Genomic DNA, 13,551 nt, shown 5'->3' with positions numbered 1-13,551 from the left:
GCTTCCCGCTCCCTGGATTACAAATCGATAGTAAATATTTAAAAAATTAAATTATAAATCATAAACAGAAAATAGAAAAATGGAAAGTAAAGTAGTGCAAAAAAACCGAGATGCAGGTCCGGATATTTGGTGGGTACAGCCCAGATCCAGGTCAGGATCCATTCAGCAGTCTTATCACAGTCTTCAAGCTCCTGAGCCTTCTCCCGGAGGGAAGAGGGATGAAAAGTGTATTGGCTGGGTGGGTCGTGTCCTTGGCTGGGTGGGTCAATACAATACACAATAATAAAATCTATAAATTACCATAAGAAATATATATAAAAATTAAATTAAGTAAGTAGTGCAAAAAAAAAGGAAAAAAATCCTGAGGTAGTGTTCATGGGTTCGTTGTCCATTCTGAAATCTTTGGCAGAGGGGAAGAACTTGTTCCTGAAGCACTGAGTGTGTGTCTTTAGTCTCCTGTACTTCCTCCTTGATGGTAGCAAACAGAAGAGGGTATGGGGTCCTTCATGATGGATGCTGCCTTTTTAAGGCAGCTCCTTTTGAAGGTGTCCTGAATGCTGGGAAGGCTAGTGCCCATGATGGAGCTGGTGGAGTTTACAACTTTCTGCAGCTTTTTCCAATTCAGTGCAGAGGCTCCATACCAGATGGTGATACAACCAATTAATATGCTCTGCACAGTACATCTATAGAAACCCTTTCCACTACTAATCTCTTGAAAAGGACTGGTGTGCATTCCATGACTTCTCCTTCCTGAAGTCCACAATCAATTCCTTGACCCTGCTGACATTGAGTGCAAGGTTTTTGCTGTGACACAACTCAACCAGCAGGTCTATCTCAGTCCTGTACCCTCCTCTTCATCATCATCTGAAATTCTGCCTACAGTAGTTGTGCCATTGGCAAAGTTACAGATGATGTTGAAGCTGTGCCTAGCCACACAGTCATGGGTGTAAAGACAAAAGAGCAGTGGGCTAATCACCCATCCTTGAGGTGCACCAATGCTGATTGTCAGTGAGGAGGCGATGTTATTCCCAAACCATACAGACTGTGAACTCTCGGTGGGGAATTCAAGGGTTCAGTTGCCGATGGAGGTGCAGAGGCCCAAGCTTTGGAGCTTGTTGATTAGAACTGAGGATACGATTGTGTTGAACGCTGAGCTGAAGTCAATAAACTGACATCCAGCTGCTCAAAGGCTGAGTGAAGGGCCAGTGAGATGGCATCCGCTGGAGACTTACCCTGGAGACAGGCAAATTGCAGCAGGTCTAGTGCTGCGCTTAGACAGGAGTTGATGACCAACTTCTAAGCTTCATTTTAGTAGATGTGAGTGCCACTGGGTGACAGTTGTTGAGGCAGTTCACCCAGCTTTTCCTGGGCACTGGTATGATTGTTACCCTTTTGAAGCAGGTGGAAACCTCTGACTTCAACAGTGAGAGCATGAAGGTGGAAATAGTTAAAAAGATATAAAAAAGACAAGCTACTGTTTAAGCAAGTAACAAATTATGCATTTAAATGAAGTGCAGAACAAATTAGAGCACCATCAATGTTACTACAGTATTATAAAACTGTGTGTTAGTTTGTAAAGTTAACGATGGAAGATTACATGCAGCGTATGGTGACATTTTCTTTTGATTAACTTTAAATAAACAAAATCAGCACAGACACCTAAGGTAACTTTTTCGCCTCGTGCCAGTTTGGTTTGTGGCATCTTGGGAAGCCTCTGAATGTTTTTCACTTCATTTTGAATTGGTGTCCATCTGCCCAAATTGATAACATAACACAAGCACGTGCAATTGATGATATTTAAAAACTGTTCGCTCTCAACAGGGTGTAGTGTCGAACAGCCACACAAGTGCATGTAACTGATGCTAGTTAGAAACAGTTCAACAACACTCTCCTGTGTCCCATTGCATGGCATATTGTCCCATATAAACAAAGGGAAACCAGGCTATTTTCTTGATTAGTTTTTGTTCTTTTTGTCCTAAATAAGCAGCTGCCCCAATTAACTGATGGCCTAATTAAACAGATTCCACAGGCAGCACAGTGGTGTAGATAGTCGAGCTGCTTCCACACAGTCCCAAAGGACTGGGTTCAATCCTAACCTTGGTTGCTGCCTGTTTGGAGTTTGCACGGTCCCTCTGTGATTGTGTGAGTCCTCTGGGTGCTCCAGTTTATTCCCACACCCAAAAAATGTCCTGATTATCCACTGTAAATTGCCCTAGTCTGTAGGCACGTGGTAGAGTCTGGAGAGAGTTTATGATAATATGAGGAAGATAATATAAATGTAAAATCAGTGTAAGTGGATGTTTGATGCTCAGTGCAGACTTGGTAAGCCAAAGAACCTGTGTCCATACTGTATCTTTCAATGACCTGATATTGTTAAGTTTTCTTTAAGTTACATTACAGTCCTCTACCATTTTAGATTTAAGCCAATGACTTGAAAATGTGAGGAAATTACTAAAGTATGATAGCTTTATGAATCATACACAAGAAAAGTTTTGTTCTGCCCTACTTTAAAAGATTACCAAGGTTACAGTTTTCTGGAAAAATATTCTCATTAAGACATTCCATTCATCATTGGGAAAGAAATTATAGCTTAATTGATCTAAGTGAACTAGCTTTGCTCTCTTTACCACTCATTCCCATCTCTCCTCCCTATCCTACAGGGACACCAGTCTTCTCGTAACCCCATCCCACACATGGCCATCCTCTACACCGACTATTCTTTCTTGCACACAGTGAGATTGACCAGACTGGGATTATGTATTTAGGATTAGGACATTTACAATCCAGCAGAGAGAGGAAATGTTAATCTAGGATGCATTAAAACCCCATTTCAAAAAGCGAAGGACCGCATTATGACTAGTTTTAGTTCATCATCCGTCCTTGCATTCAGTAAAGGTGAAAGTCTGTGCTCCCTCAAAGCACTCTAACCAGCAGACTGTTCTATCTGCTGATTCACTTACCCGTAGAGGATATGAATGTCAGAAGGTCCTGTATCTTGAACCCACACTGCATTGTTAATGCCGGTCCTCCTGCAAATAAAATCTACCACATCTACTGAGCAGATTTTCAGCAAACCTCTATCACTGTCACTTATAGAAATGTGAAGTAAAATTAATGACTGTGTCAATTTATTAAGTTTGATCAGTTTTGCACAGAATATCTCAACAGCGAAGGAAAACATTTTTTTGGCATGTTGCATAATGACAGACTGTGAAGTGTAATTGAAGGAACATGTCAAGTGGGTCCTAAGGCTCAGGTCTTCAGGTGTCAGTATTAACAGTTTCATCGCATGATTCAAAGCAATGGATTTAAGCTCCTTTCCCCACACACTGTTGTGCCAGACAGGAACTGTGCACTGCCAATGGAACTCTGCACCATTGGGAATGCTCTGTTTATTTATTTATTTATTGACATATAGTGCCTTTATGGTCCTTCAAGCTATGCCACCCAGCAATTCCCCAATTTAATCCTAGCCTAATCAAGGGATAATTTACAATGACCAATTAGCCTACCAACCAATATGTCTTTGGAATGTGGGAGGAAACCAGAGCACCCAGAGGAAACACACGCAGTTATGGGGAGAGAAAAGTTGTTAAACATTCACCCCATCTATCAGCAAGGTGGACAGATAAAATCCAATTTTAGCACTCAGAAGGAGCAACCATGTCCTCCTGTTGTCCTGGCCAACATTTTGTCTTCATCCAATATCAATTAAAGCAGAATATCATATATTTGATTATGGGACTGAAATATGTACACATTTGTTGCTTTATGGTTTCAATTTCCAAAAACGTGTATGTTGGCTGTGAAGCACTTTGGGCTGTCCCTTGATGTGATAGCTGCTATAAAAATACAAGCTTTTCATTTCAAGAAACTCTAGTTCTTTTCATGCTGAATCCAAATGTGACTGGTCAGGGTTTAATCCTGTAGAATAGCCTGTGTTCATCTCAATGAGATATGATATATGACTCCATTACTTCAGACAGTCAAGGCAATCACACTATACACATCACTGCTGAGTGGTCAGAATGATATGTAATTACATCATCAGAATATTGCTGTAAATATACTGTCAGCAACCTCATATTGTTCACTGTGTTTCTATAATTCTATTCCAGTATTTTTGATGGTATGAGCAGAAATTTTTGCTTTTGGAATCATAGGTGTTACTAACTGAACAGGAGTCCATGCCAGAGTGCTATAATGATTCTTCTTCGCATTTAATAATTGATTGGATTGCTGTAACAGATAATTATTGCCTTTGGTTTTCTATTAATTATTGTCTCTTTAGTACTTGTATGTAGATATAGTCAGTCATATTTGTAATTTTAGAATATTATCCATGTATCATCATCAAACTATTTTGCATGCGATAAAGGTCCTTCCCGCCAATTAACCAAGTGTTTTCCACTTGGAAAAGGCAAGGAACCGCATCTGTTTGTATTTATGATATAAATCGCAATCTAGACTAACTGCTGAAGCAGTAGAATACAATGAATCTATTCATTATTATCAGTGTGCTCACTGGCTTGTCAGCTTATCTTGGTTCATAATCAAAAAGTTATAGCATTGTTCTACTGGACTGAGTACTTGCAGACAGCAGGTGGCCTCTTTATATGAATTTTCTTTCTTATTTGTTTAATTAAGTAAGGCAGTGAGAAGACCCAAAAATGCTTGGGTAACTTGTTTTCTTTATTAAAATATGTATCATTTAACTAGGAACAATTTCTAATGCAGCAGTTCTAATGCTAAAGTTATTTTAACAAGGGGCCACTGTTATGAAGAAACTAGTCAAATAATTAGAGAGTAATTGATATTTTCTTGATAAAAGAATTTTATTAATTTGTCACCACTGCTTGAAATATATCCCCTGTTGAACTGACTACACATTTTTTGCCACTTTCTGAGGTTCAATGGAACTAAATTTTGGAAGTAAAGTGCAGGATTTAGTAACATTTTTAGTTCTACCTACCATGGATCAAGGTATAGCATTGATATATGGGTGTGTGTATATATATATATATCAACAAATCAGCTGCTAATTTGTATAAAACCACCATTTACAGGTTCTAAACAAATGAAAGTAAAGAATCTTTTACACAATTTGAAAATGAGTGAGGAGCTTATTTGGTTAATACTACTTGCTAAACCAACATCACCATAAGATGAGTATGTACACTAAAAACAAAATACTGCAGTTCTACATTTATTCTATCCTGACTTATGGAAGTGAATGCTGGACCATTTCCCCAGCAATGGAAAAGAGACAAGAAGCAGCTGAATTATGGTTGTACAGGAGAATGTTAAAAATATCATGGGCCACACGCACATCAAGTGAAGAAGTTCTCAGAAGAGCCCAAGCAGTTCGATCACTCATACCAACAATAAGAGAAAGACAACTCAGATTCCTAGGACACATCATGCAGAAAGATGAACTAGAAAAACTCATACCCTCTGGAAAGATTGAGGGAAGCAAACCTAGAGGAAGACCTCGGCTTATGTACATCAAAAGCATAGCCAGGTGACTACACATCGAGGAAATGTAAGTCATCCAAAGAACAAAGGGTAGATCTATATGGAAAACCATGGTCACCAACGTCCACATTGGATATGGTACCTAGTCAGACAGACCATGGATCAGATTGTAGGCTCTTACATTTTCAAGTCATAATTCAGGTCCTGAAAAAGTTCAATCCATACTGAAGGACTGCTAATTTGTTGAGTATAAAACCACCATTTACAGGTTCTAATCAAATGAAAGTAAAGTATCTTTTACACAATTTGAAAATGAGTGAGGAGCTTACTTGCTGAATACGACTTGCTAAACCAACATCATCAAATACCCACCAAAATGCTTACAGAGCAACATTATTGTGTTTAAAATAATTCACTTTTTAAAGAATTGTTCAAAGACTTCACTGAGATACATAATAGGATTGTATCATTTATATACATGGAAGTATACACACACAAGCTATTTATTGATCTTTTACTCTTTATTATATTATGGTATATGTTATGTCATCAGAGACAAAATAAAGCAATGAAAATTGCTTTCTGAATAATAAGGATAATACAAGATGGATTCAGGGAAATGAATTACACAAATCTAAGAACTTACTAATAAACAGAATTGAACAAATCATTTGAAAAGTAGAGTGCTGTCTATATATGTGCATGAGAGGAATATTTGTAATCAGGTAATAAATGAAATTAAAATAGCTTTGTGTTTTTAATTATATCTTTGTTTAGAAATTGAAAGGGCTATGCTATTGCCTCAGTATTATCATGGATTAAACTTTCAATTGTTGTTTAGAAATATTTTCTTGAAACTATATTTCAACAGATTCAGAGTAGAAACCAGTCAATTCAGTGTAGGCTAGCCTTATCACTCCAAACCAGCTGTTCGTATGTTAACTATGTACTGCGGAAAAAAATTGGCTCTACTTGTTTCCTTGCTTTTTAACTTTCATTATAAGTGTGTTTTATTTAAACTCAGCACTCACTGTACTGGCTTAGCCAAACCAGAGTACTTTTTTCATGCCTAAAACAGCTAACTTTGGAATTTTCAACTTTAATAATTGCCTTGTGCATAATGTAACCTGAAATAAATTGTCTAAAACTATCTTAATGACACTGAAAAAATGACTAATTCTTCATATTCCATATTTTATTGATATATGTTAGAATCTAAAAATCAGAGTAGTTTAATGTTAATAAAAGTTAACTCTGTTGGATGCTGATATAATTAATTAATGTGAGTGCTTGCAATGTTCTCTATTATTTTAAATGTTTTAAACTAATTTATTTTCTGACAGATGCATTGGTTTTTGTTGTCCCACTTTCAAGCTTAAAATTTTAAGGAAGCTATAGGATCAGTTTTATATCATTTTCATTTACTTGTCGGCCCAGTGTATGAGGAAATTGAAGAGGTGATATCCACCATTTTCTGTTCATTAAATGCTGAGTGACAATTTCCAGTAGCACACAGTCGGTTTTTGATGATCTCTCTGACAGTTATAACATGGGAGAGAATGTGTGCTAAAATTACAATTATAGAGCTATGAATGTGCAATCTATTTTTGTATTTTACAAATCCTGGCCTCATTTTTACAATCATAAACACAAAGGTACGCCTGCTAAATATTCATTCAGATTATGGGTACATGGTGGGTGGCTCATTTGACTCCTGTCATACAGTATCAGTTATTCAGTCTTCACACAGAAAACAGGGATTGGTCAATATATTTTCACTAAAAATTAAAGTCCTGAGCTTCAGACTGAAAGAGTGCAAAGGAAATTTACAAGGATGTTGCCAGGACTTGAGGACCTGAGTTATAGGAAAAGGCTGAATAGATTACGGCTTTATTCACTGGAGTGTAGGAAATTAGGGGAGATTTGATAAGATATACAAAAATTATGAGGGTACACATAGGATAAATACATGCAGGCTTTTTCTACTGAGGTTCTGTGAGACTAGAACTAAATGTCATGGGTTAAAGGTGAAATATTTAAGGGGAACATGAGGGGGAATTCTTCACTGAGAAGGTGGTGAGAGTGTGGAACAAGCTGCCAGCAGCTTGTTTGATTTTTGTTTGATTTCAACATCTAAAAGAAGTTTGGATAAGTACATGGACGGGAGGAGTATGAAGAGCTATAGTCCAGGTGTAGGTCGATGGGATTAAGCAGAATAATAGTTCAGAACCGAATAGCCATTTTTTTGTTTTAGTTTATTATGACTCTATTAACTAATAATTCCAGGTAAATTGGAAACTAAAGCTATATAGTCAATATTTTCTATATTTCCCTACATAGCCTCATCTTAGCTTTCCTGACTGATGAGATATAGTCTCCTTCTACCTGAACACTGAACTGAGTAGTGCTGATACAAAGACCATTCATAAATGTGACCAGATTGGCATAATATGGCACTAAATTGGAGCTAATAAGGTCCTAGGGGATAGTTTTCGTTCTTGTAAATGTGGAGACCTACTGCCCATTCACTCCCTTTTGAAAGTTTTCTCTCTCTTTTTTTCTTGTTCTCTTTGATTTGTGCTTTCTACTCTTCTCTCCAGTATTGATCCTCTCCTCACACTTCACTATTGATATTTTTCCATTCCGCATTTTGACTCCCTGCTTACCACTTCTCTTTTCATTGCCTGTCCATCACCTTCCCAGTGCCATCCCTCCTTCCCTTCTCCAAAGGTCCTCTCTCCCCTCCTATCAGATTCCTTCTTCTTCAGACCTTTGCCTTTTCTACCAATCACCTCTTCATATCGACTCCCCACCTAATGTGTTGTGCAAAAATCTTAGGCACTTTAAAAAAAATCTGCAAAGCAAAGATGCTTTCAATAATAATGAAATGAAAATATTCTAAATGTTTCTTTGTGCTTCTTCAGTAGATCTTCGACAGTACATCTTAAAACGCCTGTCTGCCACAAAATTTCTGCTTGGTCGTGGCTTTGCTGATGCAGAATGGCCACCTTGTGTTTTGCTGCTATGCTCAGTCTCGCCATGGTGAAAGGGTTGTTTTGAAGGTTAAACTGTCATATCGGCTATACCCTCACATTTTAGGTTCAAAAGATAATTTATTTTCAAAGCATGTATCCATATACAACTCTGAAAGCTGTCTTCTCCAGATAGCCACAAAACAAAGAAAGAACATGAAAGTCATTCAGAGAAGAATATCAAACCCTCAACCACCTCTCCCCTCCCCCACACTAAAAGTAATGGCATCTCAATCGTCAACCCTGGCACCATCTCGACCAGAAGTTTAGTTTGGTTGTCCTTCACCCAGTTTGATTCCTTCTACACCCGTTTCTGTTTCAGTTAATCAGTTTAGTTCATTCAACTCATTATGTTATTGATCATTAGCACCTGTTTAGTATCTTTGTTTAATCATGCACTGGGCTATATACCTACAAAGTAATCACATTGTTTATTTGATAGGTGCTCTATTACTTAATATTTTACTTTCTTTAATGAAATACAATCATTTCTCTGCTTAAAAGTATTTAACTTTTTGGAAGTGAATGTTTTAAAATCTAAAATTTGCTATTTTCTATTGACACACTAACAGAGAAGACAAAAAATAAACATCTAAAACAGAATTTATATAAAAAATGTAAGAGCCTAAGACTTTTGCACTTTTACACTGTACTTGTACCCAATTACGCCCTCACCCAGTTTTACCTAACACCTGCCAGCCTGAACTCTTTCCTCTTCCCCCACCTTCTTATTCTGGATTCCCCCCTGTTCCTTTCCAACCCTGATGAAATGTCTCAGCCCAAAGCAGCTATAGTTTATTCTTCCCCATAGATGCTACCAAACATGCTGAGTTCTTCCAGAATTTTGTGTGTGCTGCTATTAATACAATGTTAGTCCAAGGTCCACTTTGTTTTCTCTCTGCACTTCTGCTGCTTCCCAGCATTGACCATGGTCCTGTTCCTTCTGTTGCCCTTTATCTTCAGATCTTACTCTTTTATCTCACGCTCCAGGTTTGTTCAGGTTACATTCTTTGCTCCAGTTTGGCTCAAAACTGGGGAGCAGGAATTCACTCAAGTTTGGAGCTAAACACTCAATATAAAAAGACACTATCACAAATCATTGAAGAAGTAGCTGCAACTAGAAAGATACACAACGTAGAGGATATGTGGTAGTAGAAAAAAGGTCCCAGATGTTACAATGACTGTGAGTATTTTTCTACATGAGGAAACCTTATTCTCAAGCCTACTCAATGGAGTACACAGACTAGCACAACTTTTAAATTAAGGAGGCCAAGGCCCTTCAGCAACCATCTGACCATGATAGCATGTGACTTGTGCAGTATAATTCAACGTAGACAAATGCAGGTTGATGTCCAACCAGAATGGTGTAAGTGACAAGGATCTTGCTAGGAATTCTTGAACTTTTACTCAGCACAAAACTTTCACACAAATAAGCTACTTCTTAGTAGACAAGTGGAGATCCACACTTTGAATGGACAAATAAGATCATTGAAAATTTCATCCCCAATTACAATAACCATTGATACATTTTCTCTTTCCAACTAATTCCTTGATCATATGCACCTCCAAGAATAAATAGGTACAACTGTAAACACCAGTGCAACTTCTTTCAGCTCTCAAGACCCTCAAAACATCAATTTACATTTTGCCCCGGGCCTTAATCAAATTGTATAATGGCTTCATAAAATACAAATCCTTAAAAAGCTAAAAAAAATCGTTAGCTTCATAATAATTATTTTGTAATGATAGATGAAGTAAACATATTAAGAATAAAATAATCGAAATATGATTTTCTTTCTTTCAATTAGCTAAGAACATGGCTTAGGGGAAAAATGGGAATATAAATTTTAAAACGTTCCTTCACTTCAGATATGAATTAAATTGACTTATTTCTTATATCCTTCACATTCATGAGGAGTAAAAATCTTTAAGTTACGTCTCCACCTAAATGTGCAATGTGCAATCATAGTAATTTATAATAATTTATAATAAATAGAACAGTCAATATCATATAGAGTACTCTCAAATCAGTGTGAGTTCATCAGTATGATGGCCTGGTGGAAGAAGCTGTCCTGGAGCCTGTTGGTCCTGGCATTTATGTTGTGGTACCGCTTCCAGGATGGTAGTAGCTGGAATAGATTGTGGTTGGGATGGTTTGAGTCCCCAGTGATCCTACGAGCCCTTTTTACACACCTGTCCTTGTAAATGTCCTGAACCATGGGAAGTTCACAACTACAGATGCGCTGGGCTGTCTGCACCACTCTCTGCAGAGTGCTGCAATTAGTAACTGAAAGACTAAGAATAAGAACAGAATCAGGGGCCCTGGATCAATAAAGATAAATTTATGGGATAACGTTCAGAAGAATCAGTTTCTTGACCATAATTATTAGGGAAGGCTTCCTAGCCAAGTTTCTGGTGGGGAAAGAGGAGCATAAAAAGATTCACCAGGCCTTTTAATGTAATGTTACCGGAATAGAAACCAATTTTTCTCTATAATTAATAACCTGCTCAAGAAATTGTTCCATCTGAAATCAGATGTATTAAAGCAGCACATTCCTGTAGTTCTATGTTTTATTTTAAAAGATCATAAATTATTGAGAAAGCAATATTCTGTTGTTTTTTTTTAATAGAAGTGGTACTTTGGACACTTAATAGAATTTTGGTCATGTCTACAACTTTTTCCAATCAAATGAGTACATGTTCACTTTGAGAAATGATTGTGCAGATATGAGAACTTATAAATTATGCATATTGCAAACAAACATATATTTCATAATTGCTAATATATGTAATTATATTGCATTCGTGTAAAATAAAAGGGGAATTTGTTGTGGAAACAAGCGGTCAAAAATACAGTAAGAATATGTGAATAATTGTCTATTAATTTTAGGGAATGGATAAATGTCTTCTCAGTCTTCAAAAGAATTACTTTGTACAATTTCTTTTACATTTGAAATTTGTAAACATTAACAAAAAATAAGAAACTGTTTAACCTTAAAATGCGCTCTTAAAAGGACTGCTTTCTAATTTGATCCAGAGGTCAAGGATTGCTTTAGTGATCAATGTATAGCCTGATAGCTCTCATTTAGCGTCATTAATTGCCATATAAACAATGCTCCATTGCAATCTGCAGGAAATGTGACATTTCTCTATTGAATTAATTGTTCATGAAAATTATGTCAAATTAATTGTCTGGATTTTCAAGATCAAAGATCAATATGAATATATTTTAAGATTTGAATTTCACAAAATTCTCATATGATCAAATGCTCCAGGAGACATACCTAAGGACTAAGGGAAAACTCGTCAGTAATGCCATCTTATAGATGAATAAAGACAAGGACCAAAAAAGAAAAGGCCTGCATTTTATAAACAATTAAAAAAAAGCAGAGGTTGACAATGGTGAACATGGAGAGGTTAAGAAAGATAAGGATAATTACAAGAGTAAAATTAGCAAGCAACTTAAAAGAAATAGTATTCTTCAACAGAATAATAACCACAAAGTCAGAATAAGGATAGAACCATAGAAAAATAAACATGAAAGTGTTTCAGTTAAAGAGAGGGAAATGGCAGGAATATTACAGAACAACTTTGCTTCTACAATTGCTGAGGTCTGTAACATGACAATTAGGATGGGAGGAGAGGAGATCAAAACAATACTAAAACTTTAAGTATGGGGTGGGGCTATTGAAGTATAGATAAATTAATCTATTTTAGAAAGAATAAAGCCTTGTTATTATGGATTGCTCCTGAGCAGATCGAGAAAAATAAGGAAAGCATTCACATCAACATTCATTTTCATTGAGAATAGTCCCAGAGATCTGGCAGACACATATAATAAATCAATTAGCCTAAGGCCCATTGCAGAAGTAATACTAGGCCACTGGTGTTCTCGTGAAATCAGTGTAACAATTTAAAATTTGTGGAAGGCAAAAAATGAGGGGCAGAGCTAATACAAGGGAATTAATAAACAACATATATTTAAAAAAAACTTGTGGAACTGACAAATGACCTACAAAACTGTTGTCTGTGAGATGCTCTGATTTTATAAAGAGAAATAACGAGCTACATACTCTTTTAAAAAGTAAAAGAACAGGAAAATCTAGGTATGCAGAAAATAGAAATAGAAATACAATACAGAGAATATTCTAAGTTATTAGGACAATTATAAAAAATAAACACAGCACTGCAGGGCTTGGATCTATTTAAAGCAAGATAGAACTAAAAAAGATAAATTATATTAAATTTGATCAGTTCCCTTATTAGATCACATATGGGATTGTAAGGAGCTTCATTGTATGAAGTACTAAAGATAGTTTTGGTCCTGGGTCTACCACAGAAAATTTCAATGGTGTCCAAGACTCAAGACATTAGACATTGCTAAAAGATTTTTCACAGAGGACTTTGTGCAATGAGGCTTTGAGGGACTCTCTGAGGAAAGTATTAGATAAGTGCAAGACCAGGACTGGATCTGGGAGATTGCTTGAAGTCAATTTGCTGAATGACTGGAAAATTAGGAAGTGGAGACTGAATTGGGAGGAGGAATCCATTCATGATCTTTAAATTGTCATTTCATATACTGTAATAAACTCCACGCTATATATAATATATTATAATATATAATACAGTCTTGCTGAAGGGTTTTGGCCTGAAACGTCGACTGTGCTTTTTTCCATAGATGCTGCTTGGCCTGCTGAGTTCCTTCAGCGTTTTGTGTGTGTTGCTCAGATTTCCAGAATTGCAGATTTTTTCATGTACATAATACACCATATAGGTCTTGCTAATTTGACATGCATCAAACTTTTAACATAAGTTCATGAAGAATTGTTTGTCTCAGTAATAATACCTCACCTTTAAACTAGGGACTGTTAGATTAGGGTGCAGAACTGTTATCTTTTATATTATTTTGCGTATGTTTCCTATGTTGCTTGTACTTTCATAGAATTACTTATATGTGCTCAGTGAATTTTCTAGTAATTGTAGTTCAGCTGATTATTTTTTCCTAGAAGCTTCTTAGTTTTTCTGCAGGAAGTGTCACACCACA

Source organism: Mobula hypostoma, chromosome 2, assembly GCF_963921235.1.
Source record: "Mobula hypostoma chromosome 2, sMobHyp1.1, whole genome shotgun sequence".
Taxonomy (NCBI): domain Eukaryota; kingdom Metazoa; phylum Chordata; class Chondrichthyes; order Myliobatiformes; family Myliobatidae; genus Mobula; species Mobula hypostoma.
The sequence above is the reverse complement of the archived record's forward strand: the minus strand, read 5'-3'. Positions refer to the sequence as shown.